At 45.9% G+C, this 12,613-nt stretch overlaps 1 long non-coding RNA gene across 1 annotated transcript; it reads left to right on the top strand.

Moving 5' to 3' along the window:
• The first annotated feature begins 7,183 nt into the window (after positions 1-7,183).
• Positions 7,184-11,595, top strand: LOC119387233 (uncharacterized). Its single transcript, XR_007414993.1, has 3 exons — positions 7,184-7,318; positions 8,824-8,888; positions 11,484-11,595. It is a non-coding gene; the product is annotated as an uncharacterized LOC119387233 (long non-coding RNA).
• The last annotated feature ends 1,018 nt before the right edge of the window (positions 11,596-12,613 follow it).

The following is a 12,613-nucleotide window of genomic DNA, read 5'->3' as shown; positions in this document are numbered from 1 at the left end:
GGCACTGGCAATTCTCAGACTGCTCTCTCGAAACTCATGCACTTCTAGTTAAAAATAAAAAGAAAGAAGGAAAGAAAAATTAGCCTAGCTTGCACTGGAGGCGCCCACGCCTAGGCCAAGGCACTTAAATTGCTGGTTCTTAATAAAGTTTATTCCTCCTCCTCATTGCACTGGAGGCGCAATGCTAAAAAGACGGCGGAGCTGATGGGCACCTAGGTAGTCCTGGCTGTTGCTGTTTTGCTCATTAAGTTTCGCAAATTTTTAACAGCGGAGCCGTTTATGGCGGCCGTTAGTCCGTGTGCCGCGGACAGAAAAATGATCGTCATCGTGAACAGGTACGCGCTCTCTTCGTCCGCCTCTTCATCTTCTGCTTCGCTCCCAGAACACGTGCGCCAACTTCTCCGGCGCGGGATGCATTAACTCTGATGGGTGAGACAACGAGTACAGAGAGAGAGAAAAAGAAAGAGATAAAGTAAAGATAGAGAGAACTTCTAAGGGAAAATGTGTTTTTTATTTTCGCGAGGTCAGATTCGAACCCGTGTACCCACGATCCGCAGGCCAGCGTCTTAACCACACGGCAACCCAGGCACGCTAGCAGCGCATAGCATAGCCTTGTATAGTATAAGATAGCAATTGGGTTGGAAAGAGAAGTGAAGGTGAGGAGAACAGATGTGAGGGTGAGGAGGAGAGAAAGGATAAGGGGATAGAGTAAGCATAGCGTAGAAAGAAAGAGTAGGAGAGAATTAGAGAGAACGAAAGGCAGAAAGAGAAAGAAGAGAAAGAGATAGAAAGAAAAAGGAAGCGAGAAATACAGAGAGAGAGAGAGAAAGGGGAGAGAAAAGAAGTAGGAATAAACAGAGACCAAAAAGACATACACAAAAAACAGAGAGAAAAGAGAAAAAGAAAGAAAGAAAAAAAATGGCAGAGCTTAGCAAAGCAGTACCAGTCATGACTACCTAGGTGCCCAACAGCTCCGCTGTCTCTTTTGCATTGCGCCTCCAGTGCAAGCGACAATAATTCTTCTTTGTTTCTTTCTTTTTTCCCCTATGTCTTTCGTTTTCTCTCTTCTCTCTGTTTTTTGTGCATATCTTTTTTGTCTCTGTTCATTTCTATTTCTTTCCTTCTCTCTCTCTCTCTCTATCTATTTCTTTCTCTTCTCTATTTCCTCATCTGCTTCCTCCTCCTCACCCTCTCATCTGTCCACCTCACCTTCACTTCCCTTTCCAACCCAATTGCTATGCTACACTATACAAGGCTATGCTGTGCTCTGCTGGCATGCCTGTGTAGCCGATGGGTTAAGGCGCTCGCCTCCGGATGGTTGGTACGCGAGTTCGAATCTCGCCTCGCGAAGAATTTCTTTTAGGGCCGAAGCTCCTTAAGGCGGCACCCGTTCGTCCCTCGTAATCGTCGTCATCGTAGTAGTCCGTAACAAGTCTTAGGCTTTGACCTCCAAGGTGGTGCCGGTGGGAGATTTCTCCTGTGCGTTGTTGAACAATAAAAAATTCGCAGCGTGCGCGTTAACTAAAAGCCGAATTCTTCTGTCTCTCATTCCCCATTAGCAGCCATTGGCATGTTCCAGTAGGAAACGTTAGTAGAAGTAGAAGTGTAAGTGTTAGCTAAAAGCCGACTTCTTCTGTCTCTTTTTCCCATTAGCAGCCATTGTTTACCTCCAAGGTAGTGCCTGGTGAGATTTCTCCTGTGCGTGATTAAACAATAAAAATTTTGTTCAAAACGCCGTTGATTGATGAAATAAACCAACGAAAGACGCCAGATGTTTTGTAAAAGCAGAACGAAAGAACGCCAGATGTTTTTCTTAAAGTGTAGTAGTAGTAGTTGTATGTAGCCACCTCGCCCGATCGTCAACGGGCGAGGTGGACCGGCAACGGCGCGAGGTCCCTGCCGTACGAGAGTTAAATCACACTAAAAGACATACTTTGCGGGCGATACACTCTAGTGAGCTTTCAACTTTTCGTCTTAATGTACATGATAAAGAAATTATTTCTACGAAAAACGCAAGGCACACCTTGAGCAATATATTTGGTTTTGGGACGCTAAATGGAACCATGAGGCGATGCGAAGCCGGAGCACTTGCACGATCGCGTTCCGTTGGCTTTCGTTGGGCATGCTACCGACCTCGCGTCGTGGAACGCGCGTCCTGTCTTCCCTCTAGCCTTGCCTTTAATTCGCACAGGGCGAGCGGGGAATGCGGTCGCTCTTGGCGCTCTTTCGCTCGGGAGCGGACTTCTTCCTTGCATTTCACCGATCACAAGTGATAATGAAGGGACCACGTAAACCAACAGTACAATAAAAGTTTGATGTTTAATATATACACGATGTTTCACACTCTTTATATTATGTACTGGGCGCATTTCACGGAAGAGTTTCACGGTTTACAGATGATTCCCTCCGTAGCTTCGCCCCACTCATCATCATCATTCACCCCGTGGATATGCTGTGATTTTTTCCCTTAGAAGTTCTCTCTTTCTCTATCTTTACTTTTTCTCTTTCTTTTTTTCTCTCTCTCTGTACTCGTTGTCTCGACCATCGGAGTTAGTGCATCCTGCGCCGGAGAAATCGGCGCACTTGTTGTGTGAGCGAAGCAGAAGAAGAAGACGAAGAAGCGGGCGAAGAGAGCGCGTGCCGGTTCATGACGATGATTATTTTTATGTTCGTGGTTCACGGACTAACAGCTGTCTTAAGCAGCTCCGCTGCTAAAAAGAGCGCCGCCGTCTCTGCTCGAGTCCGCGAGCCGATTTTAATCATATCTACCGTCATTGTCCAAACAAGCCTAATCCCCTCTTTGCGGGGGCTAAGCGACAGGAGCGATGGGAGGCTGCTCTGCGCAGCTCACGACCCGAAGACCAAAGCCGGATGCTGGGCCATAGGGGTCACCGAAGTACAAGGAGTTTCGGCGACCTAGAGCGACCTGAAAGCCCATCGTCTTCCTCTTCGCTGACCCCATCCCCCCCTCCCCTTTCACCTGACCCATTTCATGGCGTCAGTAAACGTGTTTCCTCCTCCTCATCCCGATAATTTCAATGTGAATTGTTAGCCAGGCTATGAGTAGCGCTGCTAACACTCCTTAGGTTACATCTTGTATACACATACATAAGTACAAAATAATGTGGTAGTGGGAAGATGGAACAACCGCCACCGAAGCACAGTTGGTAATGCAACGGGGGTTCGGCTCGTAAGAGGTCAGTTTTTTGTACACTTTCATTTTCTTTTAGCTCTTGCACAGGCTCTATCCTGAAATTCAGATGTCAAACACTTGCGCGCTTTGCTCAGACTTTTCCATCTTAGAACACATGCTCTGGCGGTGTCCCGCGTTACGGGGTGACGAAGGCGTTACGTCGTAAAAGTGGGATGCTGCGCTACGCAGTCCGGATTTGGAAGCACAACTATGGGCAGTGCAACGGGCCCCCACTACGTGGCGGAGAGGCTAGGCCTATCTGTCCCGACGTGGGAGCGGCCCGCTACGTGCTAGTTCACGCCCCGAAGGGCCTAAATAAAGTTTTTCCATTCCATTCAAAGCTACTCTTTTAAAAAGGTAGTAAAAAGTTAGTAACTGCAGCATTTAGTGCCCCCAGGTCAACTTTGCTACATCCTTGGTCCTACCAGAGTCCTTCAATGCTTTACTCTATACTACGTATTTTGTCCACTTCTGTACTTAATCTATCTTTAACGACCTACGTTTGAGAGAGAGGGATGATTTATTGGAAGGTAGAGAGGTCGGCCTGAGCTAATGCGCTCTAGCCTGCTACTCTGCACAGGGTAAAAGGAAAAGGGAAGTGACGACGGGGAAAGGAAGAAGTTATGCGTATACACAATAACCACGTAACATATTGGTTTCGTTAGAGTTTGGTATCCAGTCCTGTGCTCTTAAGAAAACCTATAACTGCCCTGATAGCAGTTGTTGACCTTGACTGATCGCACATTGCTGACAAGATGTCACTTTCTCAAAGAGTTGCCACACCGACTCCTGCCAGCGTTGAAGCGAACGTTTTTCGCTGCGCACGTAAAGTGGACAATAACAAAATAGGTGTGCTGTTGCTTCACACACTTGGCGGCGTTCACAGTTCGGGCTGTCCGCACGGCGGATGAGGTTTCCGTAGCGGCGAGTGAATGCAACGCCCAGGTGAATCCGGTGTAGCAAACTGGCGTTGCTTCGGTTCATTATAGCCGGGAGGCGAAAATTCATTTCAGGATCTGTTTTTCCCGCAAACGCCTGTATCGATGGTCTGGCTGAGACAAATAATTCTTTGTGCACTCTCGCATGATCGACCTCAAAAAGAGTTCACGTCACTTCGCGAGCACGGTACTTTCAGCATGTACCTTCTAATATACGCTTGTTTGTTGACGACTGTGTTATTTACCGAACCGTTACTAGCCCTACTCACGATATGTTACCACAACAAGACCTCGACCACATCCTACAATGGCGTGATGACTGGCTTGTCCTTAAACCCTACCAAATGCAAACTCATCTCCTTCACTCGTCGTCTAAACCCTCTTCGCTCTCCTTATGACATAGCTAACGTCCCTGTTGAATCAGTAACTACTTCTAAATACCTTGGAGTTACCTTATCTAATAATATGTCTTGGAACACTCACATCGCCAAAATCACGTCATCATTTAAAAGAACGTTTATGGTGATGATAGTTTTTTGGTTAGCCGGACAAGGAACAATTTGCTAAACAGCATCGCTGTTAAAATCTGATATCATAAAGAATAGCTCAAGGGACCCAAGCCATGGTCATTAGAGCGCTAACTAGCTTCTGCATAAATGAAGATGTGATAGCAAAATGGTGTATAGTTCGCTGTGTACAAAAACTTGGAGGACGCTTGAGCTTCGCCTTCAAGAGTAGAACGCGATAGCGTAATCGGGCCCCGTGCGCATCGCCTTCTCAATTGCTAGCCTCGCTTCGGTTCTCGGTGAATGCCTCAACCGTGGCGCAAGGAAACGAACGTCTGTGCTTAACCTGGACCGTTTCAAACTATCCTAGATGTCCTACCGAAAGTACAGTTGCGAAGTGCCCACTACACCATAATTCTTCCTTTTGCGAATCAGCGAAGGGCTCACTACGCGTCCGTAAGACTACACGCGAACCTACGCAGCTTCTCAGTTTGTTGATGCTTTCGCTGCTGCTGATGATTAAATATGTGTATGAGCGCTTTGTAATGGGTGGGCCTTTAAAACACCCACTCGTTGCGCAATTCACATGTTTTGAAGCCTGACGCGGTTCTGCGCTTCTGCTACGCAATATTACGTTAAAGAGCTCGTTTCGCAGAAATTCCGGTGTCGGCGTCGGTGTCGTTCGTTGTGAGCGAAAAATCATCATCTTGTCCGTGACCGAAAAATCGAGAAAGGTTCAAATAAAGTAATGAAGATATTCGGGTTCGACTGAGAATCGTACCCAGGTCGTCTGTGTGGCAAGCAGGTGTTCTACCACAGAGCCACGCTTTTTCTTGGGTATGCTTCGGAAGAAAACACTATATGAATTTCATGTAGTGGAATAATTGAATACCGAGAAACTTGCATTACCGAGCGGGGAATGTCGCTGTAGTCAACGTTTTGGCAAGTGAACTTGTCTTCGTCAGCGCACTTGTCGTCCATTGGTCGGAACATTGGCTCCAGCGACATAACCTGTTCGGCAATTTATCATCACTACAAGTATCTATCTTCCTCTGAGCATCTGTCTTCTTTGAATTACGAATATTGCATTCTAAATGGTACTCCGCAGATCATGTTCGTACCATCAACACCTTATGCTGGTGTGCGACGGTCAGGAAAAAGCCAGACAGAGAAAGAGAGAGATTAAAGAAAGGAAATGTAGGGGCCAGCCAGCCCTCACGTTAGAGTGCATACGTCGGTATTATCGAAACTAAGTGCACCTATGGTACAATCGTGTGAATATCATCGTAACTTTCGTTAATGTATTCCACCGGGGTCGAACAATGCTTCGATATAGCTTGCTGGATCATAGGAATACAGTTATGATGTTTATTAGACTGCTACAAAAGCGGAGCCAACACTGGAACCACAGACGTTAATCTGACATGACGCATGTATGGTATGAGTACATATGTAATGTTTATTGCTTTCTTGTAAAATTAGATAGCAAGCACCACAACTACAATTGACGTTACGCCGACATTACGCCTGCATAGGCTGTTTTTCCAAACCAGTTTGTAGACATGGCGTGGCTCTGTGGTAGAATAGCTGACTGCCACGCAGAATGCTTGGGTTCGATTCCTGCTTGGATCCTAATTTTTATTCTTTGCGTTCGTCGGGTCAACGCTGCCGATGTCGGTTTTTCTTAATGCGCTCGCATTTAAATTACCAATGTCTGTTCTCGCCGTTACTCGGTAGATATAAACTGTCAATCACCTGTGGCACATATCCGTACACCGCGGCGCATGGAAAACGGGTGTGTGCCACACGCGTCTGGAGGAAAGGGTTTGACGACGTACGCGACAGGATTTTCACGTTATTCATGTCATGACCCGACAGTCATGTTCGTCAAATACTCTTACCCTCCCACGCCAATCTTGGTCTATACCAAGTTAAGGAGACGATCATGAGAGCACCCAGACGTAGGCGGCTAGGTAGATAGATACGTAGGTAGAAACGCTAAAAGTGCCAAAGGTTCGCTAAGAAATGCTTCGCATTTAAAACTCGACAAGGATTAAGTTTGCTTTGATTTCATCAAATATATCCATAATCTCTTTTTTCGTGTGCGTGTGTGCACGTACACACACAATCGGTCATTTGGTAACGGGTGAAAATCCCCAATTGCTTCATACTCCACTACGTAATCTCTTAAAAGTCAGCAGTCCATTGGGAAAACATCACAAATATGAGTTGAAGGCATATGGGGTCGTTGCAACTGTTGCATTTATAGTGAATATAAATGTGAAAACTCGAAGTATGCACACAAAAGGAAGGAAAACACACGCAGTCACAGTTCCCGTTACCACAGTACCAGCTTCTGGAAGCATTCCTGATTCGTACAGTAAGAGACCGCGCATGATGCTTTAGCAATATGCACGCGGTCTTGCGAAACATCCACAGATGCTGAATGTCGCTGTTCTGCAGCTCAGCAACACGCTGTGAGGAGGTGGGGGCAACATTTGCGGATACCTTGTTTTCACAGCCGCCCCGCGATCGAAGCGAACCGAGGTGTGACCCCATTCGGGGCCTCTCATATAGAGGCAGCGAACAGCCTCCGCCGCGCCACTCTTTCAGCATGTCACCGCGCGGCACGCTTCTCGCGGTCCTGCTACTCGTCGCGGTGACGCACGCGGGTCCCTGCGGTGAGTGTGACCGTCGGACAAATTTCGCGAGCCGGGTGAACGCCATGCAGGACTACGTGGTAAATCTGTTCTCTCGACAAATGGCACTGAGAAATCGCGGCGTTGCATTCTGTAATATAATAACTATTGTTGGGGTTTTACGTCCCAAAAAGGCGTTGCATCCTGTGGCATGCTGCGCTGGATAGCAGCGAAGTGTTTTACCAACGGAGTGTTTTACCGCTGACTAAAACTGCGCCGTTTGCTAGATTTTTTCACTTGTACCATTTGCGGCGCCGTTTTCGTCCGGTTTGCCCAAGGATACGTGCAAATTATCGCAAGATGGTCACGCATTGAGACACTGATCGGTGCATGAGCTCCGACCTGTCAGGTTGAATAGGGCGTTTCAGTATAGCGCGCCTTTGACTGGCGCCAAACTGCATGCGGGGCGTCAGTGGTGAATAGCGGTAACGTTAGTTGAACCGCGTTAAAGTACGGACCAAAAATTTGTCCCTTCTCCCATGTTTCCGCCCCCCCTGACCGTATAGCTTGCTGTTGTGCGCACGAGAAAAATAGCATACTTGCTTTATACTTATGCTCCGCCGCTTTGTATTTCTTTTTTCTCTGCTAGACCGCATGATGTGTCAGCTATCATCTTGGTTTTTAAAAAAAACTACAATAATGAACTACGATAACTGCGTCGTTGCGCATAACGGTTTGTCTTGTCTGTCTCTCCAAGTAATGTGCTCTCGTGAGCAATATGAGCGGGAACACGGGAGCCCGTCACGAATAGCCTCAAACTCCGACTCGACTGATACTCGGATGGCGCTGTTAAATGTAAAATGGAAAGGGCAGCGCTTTTCCGCAAGCTCTTATCACTCCCACCACGCGTCTGCTTTTACCACACGTAGAACGTACGACGGAGATAACGGCTTGATATTATAGCGCCTGTTGCAGCGCTCACGCCCAGCAAAGAACAGTAGTGTTATTCTTTATTCCCATTTTACGTGTAACGCAGACAGAAGCGAGTGGAAGAGCAGATTAACAGCGGTAGTTTGGTCAGCCGTAGACAGCAGGCTGCCGCGACCTGCGTCGTTTTCCCGCCTTGTCATCGCGAGCAGCCATTGACACGCGATCAGAGCCGTCGTTTTGTATCAACACTGCAGAGCCGGGAGTGCTAACGCTTAGTGGGGCCGTGATGCAACTTCGTTTCGGAAAGCGGCCACCGCGAATCGTCCTATATCGGGATCGAGGATATCTGCCACGCGCTCGCGTAGTCCCGCTCATATTTCTCACGATAGCACTCGTACGTGAACCATACAAATAAGTTCGTTTGAATAAACGCGGGCCCCTTGCCACCATAAGCAGAAATTGCGTATTTTGGATACAATTATAATCGAAAAATGCGTAACATTTCCTGAGACTCAAGATGTCCAGATGAAAATGTGCACTGGTCTTGCGCTTTTAATTTGTGCAGTATCGTAATACGCTCTCTAGTGGATGATTTATTAGAAAACTGCATTTTACAGGAGACGATGAAGACCCAGAACGTGCAAGATTTTGGTCTTGCTTTGCGAGGAAGCTAACCACAGCGGTAATCTCATGTTGCTCTATATTTCCGAATCACGCCGCCAGAAATGTTACCTTTCCTTCTCTGCCTCTTTACGTATTATCCATAATGTGCTTGATGTCGTCACAGTTCACAGTACCCAACAACCACTAAAGTAGAAGCGCTGGTATTTTTTCCCCTTTTATTTAAAGGGGTGCATTAATTTCGTGCTTTTTTTATTATTCGTAATAAGAAAACGGAATAAAAGGTGAGGGAGAGAAGACAAATAATAAACGGCATGTGAACCCAGAACCTAAGCACGTTCGGCACGGCGCGACATGATAAGGTTGTGGGTTCGGATCATTCTAGCGGCATGTCGTTCCGTCTTCGACATTTCTCTCCTCCCTACTGTGAATGTTATTAATGCCGTCCTGCATATTAAAGAAAAATTCTAATGTTCGGTATTGTTTTTATCTTCAGCGTGTACTACCGCATTTTACCCACCGTGGTTGCTTAGCAAAAGGCGTCGCGCTGCTAAGCTATCGTGGGTTTGATTTCCGGCCACGGCGGCCGCATTCAGATGGAGGCTTAATGCAAAAACATCCATGTAGTTAGTCGTAGGTTCACGTTAAAGAACCCCAGGTGGTGAGTGAGTGAGTGAGTGAGTGAGTGAGTGAGTGAGTGAGTGAGTGAGTGAGTGAGTGAGTGAGTGAGTGAGTGAGTGAGTGAGTGAGTGAGTGAGTGAGTGAGTGAGTGAGTGAGTGAGTGAGTGAGTGAGTGAGTGAGTGAGTGAGTGAGTGAGTGAGTGAGTGAGTGAGTGAGTGAGTGAGTGAGTGAGTGAGTGAGTGAGTGAGTGAGTGAGTGAGTGAGTGAGTGAGTGAGTGAGTGAAACAACTTTATTCGGTCCACAATAGACGCGAGTAAACTCAACGTCACCTGGCTAAGTCCACTCGGGGACCATCAGGTTAAACCTGACGGCCGTCGCGCGGGCCCTCTGGACGGCCAGGATTTGAGAGGTCTGGTCCTGGGCCTTAATCAGTCTCTTCATAGGTGGTCAAAATTAATTCGGAGTCGCACACTACAGTCTGCCGCACAATTATATCGTCATTGTGGCTTGTAAAACTCAAGAAATACTTCTTATTACTATTATTACTGCCGTCTTGATCGCTGCTCCTAAACTAAGCCAGTACTTGCCATTAGTTTTCTTCAATTACGCTAAAACAAGACACCTGCGCTCACAGGTTAGGGTTCATGAAAGTAACGTACGTTTGACCAGCGCATCTATCTATGTTTAAAGTTTGAACGTTTCATAATGGCGTTTCAAGTTTTCATATAACTCCCATTTTTACATACATTGCAATTGTTTTGTAGCAGCGCGTGTGTTAATGCCAAACACGAAGTTGCAATAAAATCTACTCAGTATAATCAATACCAAACGCGACAGTACATTGAGTGGGCATTGTTCTGAACGGTGATTGTCTTGCGCATTTTTTAACAAATATACGGTCATCTCCGCATATTTCTCAATTCTTGTCCGAACGTAAGCTAGGTTGTACGAATCCATTGGTGACAGAAAAAAAAAAAAAAACAGCGCGTAAAGACACCGGTAAGAGAGAACACAGAAGGATGCGTTGAGTGCCAATGAAATTGATTTATTGTGCGCGCACAATAAACGAATTTTGTTGACACTCAGCGCTCGTCCTTTGTTCTCACTTCTCCGGTTTTATTTCTCGCTTTTTTTTTTCCTTTTTCACTGACGTGTCCTCAAATATATCGTGTACGCTTCTACGTGCTAGTGGTAAACCAGTGACTGTCAGCCTATAGCGTCACGTAAAAGTATGCTGAGGGTTACATGTACTTGTGATGCGAGATCCAAGTAAATGTCGCACAGTATTCCTCAGTAGACACAAGATATCTTACAGTTAATGTCCCTATATCTTGATTTCTTTCCCCTTTAGGAGCTCGGTTCCCACATAAATTCAATGATGAAAATTCGCATCATCGGTCTAGCACTATATGTGCACGTCGGGCCTGATGGCATACTTACTGCCATTGACCTAGCGCATCCCAGGGTACATCAGCAACACACACGCACACGCACACAACCCCCCCCCCCTCACACACACACACACAAAGAGTGATTGAGATAGAGATCACCAGTACGTACTCGGAGACCAGGTGCGTCACTGAGTTCGTGCTCTATGGATATAAACAAACATGAAAAATAAGCTATAAAAGTCCGCCATATGATAGCTCGTTACATACGTTACCTTATAACATACACAAAATTTTCTTTCGTTGGTAATGTGATGAACGGTTTACTGATGAATGCGCCATAAAGAGATGACAATATACTGCGCTTCGATAGTTACTCTAGTCATTTCATTCGCGCTTTTACACAGAATTAATCTAGCGCTGAAAGTTAGCGCTGTTCGTGTGCCTTTGTGTTGCTCTTTTGTCCCGTTTTGCATGCGCTACTCCAGAGGTAGTTAGCATCGGTCTGGCATTCGTCGGTGCGGCGAATAACTGCACCGAGCTTATCCCTGCACAAACTCACTCACACTTATGCTGAGTGCGTCAACTAGAATGAATCACGATGATATTTCCATGCGTGGAATGCTTATTTTTATTAATTTTCAGGAGAAAAACGTCATGACCGACCTCAAGAACGTTTTCTTCCGAAGATCCCAAAAGCAGATCAATTATCAATGGCTTTGCGACCAGCTGTCAATGCCAGCGAGGCGACGCCAGCAAATGGTTTGTGAATCGTTTTGCCAATGTTGAATGTTTTCATGTTATCCCTTAACTGAGCGTTGCAAAATAAATTTGGTTGAGTCATTCAAAAAATTCTAATGTACACTTTTACAGAAAAAGAAAACATTGACAGGTGTATGAAGGCGCGACAGATCAGTTCAGAAGAACATATATAGTTCATGTTTCTGCCTAGCCAGGAAAAAAAAAAAAACTTCGCAGCTGCGAGCGTGAGAACATTGGCAACATAGGCTGTTGAAGATAACTGAAATCATAGTAAAGATAGAATAATCGAGGTTTGATTATAGACTATCGTCCGAGTACTATCGCACGCATGTCCGCGGACTTGGGAAAAAGAGGCAGAAAGAACAGCTCTCACAGCTCTCCCGCTGCCCACCACGAAGAAGCCAGAAATACAAGAGAGATGTCGTTATTTCGTCATTTCTTTCTTCTTTACTGCGGCTGTTAACAGACATTATATTAATCTCGCTCTGCACAATAAAGGAGGATACGTTGACATAAACCAAGCATATAATTGTGAATGTGCTTGTTTGGATAATGTGTGGATAAATATAAATTGTTCGTACAGTTAAAAATATATGTCGTTTAGATAGTCCCATAGAAATATGACATACCGCATTCTTCCTCAGCCAAACGCTCCGGCACACACACACACGCACACACACACACACAGAGAGAGACAGAGAGTTTTACGACATAAAGCAAGGAAGACCTAACCAACTCTACCTGAGACTGTCCAGTTAACGTTTTCTCCCTTTTCTCTTTTTTTTTTTGTCTTTAGGCTGCTTTCCTGGTGCAGAAATTCAGGGTATGTGTTCATTCACCGATTCATGCTCCTTGATTAAAAGCAAACTAGAGAAACGAACTGGAAAAATGCATGGCGGCTCACGCCTTTCAAATAAACTTTGCAGAGTGCACAGAGGGCAGCAAAGGTGAACGAACACTTGGCTTCGTGCGGGCGAACAGTCTACCAAGTCTGATGAACTGAAGAAAAAAGC

The sequence above is a fragment of the Rhipicephalus sanguineus genome, chromosome 1, assembly GCF_013339695.2.
Source record: "Rhipicephalus sanguineus isolate Rsan-2018 chromosome 1, BIME_Rsan_1.4, whole genome shotgun sequence".
Classification (NCBI taxonomy): domain Eukaryota; kingdom Metazoa; phylum Arthropoda; class Arachnida; order Ixodida; family Ixodidae; genus Rhipicephalus; species Rhipicephalus sanguineus.
The sequence above is the reverse complement of the archived record's forward strand: the minus strand, read 5'-3'. Positions and strand labels throughout refer to the sequence as shown.